Genomic DNA, 4,313 nt, shown 5'->3' with positions numbered 1-4,313 from the left:
GGCCCGGGGGTCTGGGCAGGATGCATGCTGACGCTGGGCTGGACCGTGGCCAGAGGCTCCAGGCGAGGCCTGACAGGCAAGCCGCTCCTTCCCAGCTCCCCGAGGGCCCCACGTCTGTGCTCAGCTCTCGCCGGGACGTCAGCTCTGCGGTGTCGACAGAGGGCTCTGCTCCTGGAGCCTGTGTTCCCCAGGCGGTGACGCGCATGGGACCCCCTGTGGGGCATCTGAGAGGCCACTGGGAACTGGTGGGCAAACGACGTCCTGCTCGGCCAGGGCTGCTGGGGGACTGTGGCACCTGGAGGCTGGCGGGGCCACAGAGCAGGGAGCCGGGCGGGGACAGCATGGCCGACGGCGCGGGGCGCTTTTGCGGTGGGTCTGCGGGGCAGGTGCGGGTGCTTTGATGGCAGGAGGAGGTGCAGGAGTCAGGTGGTCCCAGGCGCTGAGCCTCAGCGGGTCCGCTCCATGTCCTTCTGTGTCTGGGCTGTCCCCCGACTCCTGCCATCCACACTGGCACAGGGGGCAGCTGCTTGTCCAGTCTGCTGGTGTGGGTGGTCCACACCCCCAGATGTACCAGCCACGGTGAAGGCCAGGGAGGGGCAGCAAGTCCTCTCTGGAACCGAGAGGCCCGGGGTCCGGCAGGAAGGGCCTGGGCTGTCGGAGGGGACGATGGTCTTGGCCAAGGGGGACGGGTTCCCACCCGAGGCCCAGGAGGGTGGGGGGCGCGAGGTGCCAGGGGCGCGTCTAGCAGGGCATGGGCCTTGTTCCTGTCACGGGGCATTCCGAGCCCGTCCTTCCCCGCATTTCACCCGCCCAAGTGGGCAGCGGCCTCAGGGTCCCTGGCCGAAGCCTGGCCCGGCTGAACTGTGGGGTCAGCTTTCGGCAGGCAGCTGGCCCAGTGGGCCGGGCGAGGCCCCTTTCCTGGAGAGGTCACCTCGGAGGCGTGCTCAGGCCCCAGCGGCTGCCCGGGCTGACTGTGGAGGGAGAGGCCCGGAGTGCTGGGCCCCGTCTCCACCGTCGGCCTCCGCTCTCCGTCACTTTTGTTTGCTTTGCACAGCTGGCCCCGGCAGGTGTGAGACGCGGTGGGAGTATGTTGGGGTGGTGGCGGGTAGTGGCCCTGGGTCCAGGCTCAGAGGGGTCCTGGCGGTGACAGCCCCCTGGGAGCAGGCGGGAGGCGTCCCTTCAGAGCCTCCTGGCTGCACATGCAGCCCGGCGGCTATACCCCAAAGCGGAGCCCAGGGGGCGGGCAGGCATTTCCCTCCAAGTCAGTGTCCGGGCGCCCGCCTCCTCCCCGGAACACACGCCTTGGCCCGGGGACCAGGAGTGTGTGTGCACGGGGTGTGCTCAGCTCTCTGGATGAGAGTGAGGAACTGCGCAGATATGAGGATAAATAAATGCCGCCCCCCGAATTCTGCCTCGAGTTTGACGTCAGAGCCTCCCGCCCAACGTCTGTGCGTCCCAGGGAGAAGGTGCCGCCCTCGCTGGTCACAGGGCTGCGCACGTGTTGACGGCACGTGGGGCGCTGGCTCACACACAGACACGAGAAATGAGCAAGTGGTGACGACTCTTTATTGAGATAATAGATATTTGTTATTTACTGACGAGAGAACCAGTAAGGTGTTAAAACTGGTTCAAAGAAGAGTCCAAAGGGGGAACACCGGCCTCTCCTTTCAGCAATGCCAAAGGGAGGGCTGGCCAGGCGCGAGCTGTGCTTCTCTGGACACTGGCGTCCTGCGGTCCTGAATCCTTGCAATGCTGCTGGAGTTCAGAGTTCACGGGACTGTACAACAGCTCGGGGGTCACTAAGGTTGAAAGAACCCAGACAGGGGCAAGGCGCCTCTAGTCTGTTATGCCCATTTGAAAGCCTTTCACAATTTTCCCTGGCAATAATTAAAAAAATAACGTGATGAGTATTATCTGCTTCCAGCTAACATGGAGCAAGTGAAAAGTGAAAGTCACTCATTTGTGTCCGACTCTTTGCGGCCCCGTGGACTGTAGCCCGCCAGGCTCCTCTGTCCATGGGCTTCTCCAGGCAAGAACACTGGAGTGGGTAGCCATTCCCTTCTCCACGGCATCTTCCCAACCTAGGGATCGAACCTGGGTACACACAGAAACAGGTACCAAATTTCCCGTCCTGTCTTAAACAAATTAAAACCAGAAAATGTGTAAGAAACACTGGTTTTCAGACCTCAGGCAGTGGGCAGGACAGAACAGTGTGGCTGCAGGGATCAGGGGCCAGGCTGTACTGGCCAGTTAAAGCCCGAGAGGACGTCCAGGCTAGTGTCCAGTGAGCTGGAATGCACAATTTGATGTTTACAACCAATAAAAAGAAATGAGCAGGTAGGCGAAGATGCAGGGACATCAGACCCTTCTGCCCATGGGACGGTTAGCGGTTCCCTAGCTGTGCTGACCTCGGGGGCTGCTTCTGATTTTACTGATTCTGTCCGTTGTTTTCTTTTTCACTGTTCTTTTTTTTCCTTTTTCTTGACTACTTTCCATTTAATTTGCTCTTCTATATCTAATTTCTGAAAGTAGAAGATAAGAATTAAAGAATAATCAATTTCAGAAATTTGACATTGGGGAATGGTCACTGAAAATCCTGTAGACAATAAAAAGATAGTAAAGGAATGATCATGAACAACTTTTTGCCAATAAATCTGGACACTTACATGAAAGGAAGATGTTTTTGGAAAAGCAAAGGAAGCTAAGTCGAGAAGAAATAAACGAGCTCTTTATTAAAGCTTTCCTCAACACTGATAAGTTCTGTCAAACATTTAAGCAAGACACACTGACGTTTCTGTCGAGCTTTTCAAGAAGCTTGAAACACGTGACGCTGTGATGCGAGCAGTGCCCTGACAGCAAAGGCGGACAGAGTCGTCTTGGTGAGAACACAGGTCTGTCTCCTGCGTGGAGTAAACGCCCGAGTTCAAGGGACTTCAGCAAGTCAAGCATGTAGAGCTATTTACGTGTGTAACAATGCATGCAACACACACACAGACGCACGCACACACACGCACACAGACGCACACACGCACACAGACGCACACACGCACACGTGTGCGCATGCACACACACGCACACACAGATGCACACATGTGCACACATGCACACACACGCACACACACATGTGCGCGCATGCACACGCACACAGAGATGCACACATGCATGCCCACACATGTGCGCACACACCCACCTACGCATGCACACACATGCACACACAGATGTACACGTGCACATGCACACATGCACACAGAGATGCACACGCATGCACACAGGCACGCGCGCACATGCATGTGCATGCGCACACACGCATAGAAACAGCGGCGCATCAAAAAGTTATGCGTGAGCACCAAGGGGCTCAAGCCTGTGTAACGTTCAAAAATTAATAGATAAGATCACCCAAGTCAACCAACTGTGAAGAAAAACTACACCATCATCTCAGCACATGCCGGAAAAGCGTTTGCTGAAATTCTATAACCATTTCTGATGAAAGCTTCCGGCAAGCTGAGTGGAAGGAGCTTCTGTAACGAGCACTCGTGCCCCGAGCCTGACGGTGCAGCTCCTGGGAGATGAGATGCTTTCCTGCCGGGACCCTGGACGGGGGCGGGGCGCCGGGCCTGCCTGCAGAATGGCGGTGAAGGTCCTCATCGTAGGGCCATGGAGGAAGCAGAGTTCTACAGACTAAAGGGAGGAAGCCGGCCTGCATCTGGGCAGAAGGCGTGACGGGCTCTTTGGGAAGCTGTGAGGAGCGCACAGAAGTGTGAGTGTTACCTGATGTAAGTGAATGTAGTCAGTGTGCAGCACACAGGGCGCTGTGAGAACACCTTTATATTAAATGTGAACATACACAGCAGCACCAGAATGAAATAGTGGCTGCACATCTGATGAAACACGTTAATGTCTTTGCTCAAGCTGGATTTAAAAAAGGCACACAAACCAGAGATCAGATTGCCAACATCCGCTTTATCATCGAGAAAGCAAGAGAGTTCCAGAAAAACACCTACTTCTGCTTTATTGACTACGCCAAAGCCTTTGACTGTGTGGATCACATTAAACTGTGGAAAATTCTTCAAGAGATAGGAATACCAGGACACCTGACCTACCTCTTGAGAAACCTGTATGCAGGTCAAGAAGCAGCAGTTAGAACTGGACATGGAACAATGGACTGGTTCCGAATCGGGAAAGGAGTAAGTCAAGACTATATATTGTCACCCTGCTTATTTAACTTCCATGCAGAATACATCATGCGAAATGCTGGGCTGGATGAAGCACAAGCTGGAATCAAGATTGCCGGGAGAAATATCAGTAACCTCAGA

The 4,313-nt window shown here is 55.3% G+C and overlaps 1 protein-coding gene across 1 annotated transcript in view; it reads left to right on the top strand.

Annotated features, from left to right (window-relative positions):
• INPP5A (inositol polyphosphate-5-phosphatase, 40kDa) overlaps window positions 1-4,313 on the top strand; it is a 109,579-nt gene that overhangs the window by 8,861 nt on the left and 96,405 nt on the right. The window lies entirely within an intron of this gene.

This window comes from Bison bison, unplaced genomic scaffold, assembly GCF_000754665.1.
Source record: "Bison bison bison isolate TAMUID 2011002044 unplaced genomic scaffold, Bison_UMD1.0 scf7180017864456, whole genome shotgun sequence".
In the NCBI taxonomy this organism is placed as follows: Eukaryota; Metazoa; Chordata; class Mammalia; order Artiodactyla; family Bovidae; genus Bison; species Bison bison.
The sequence above is the reverse complement of the archived record's forward strand: the minus strand, read 5'-3'. Positions and strand labels throughout refer to the sequence as shown.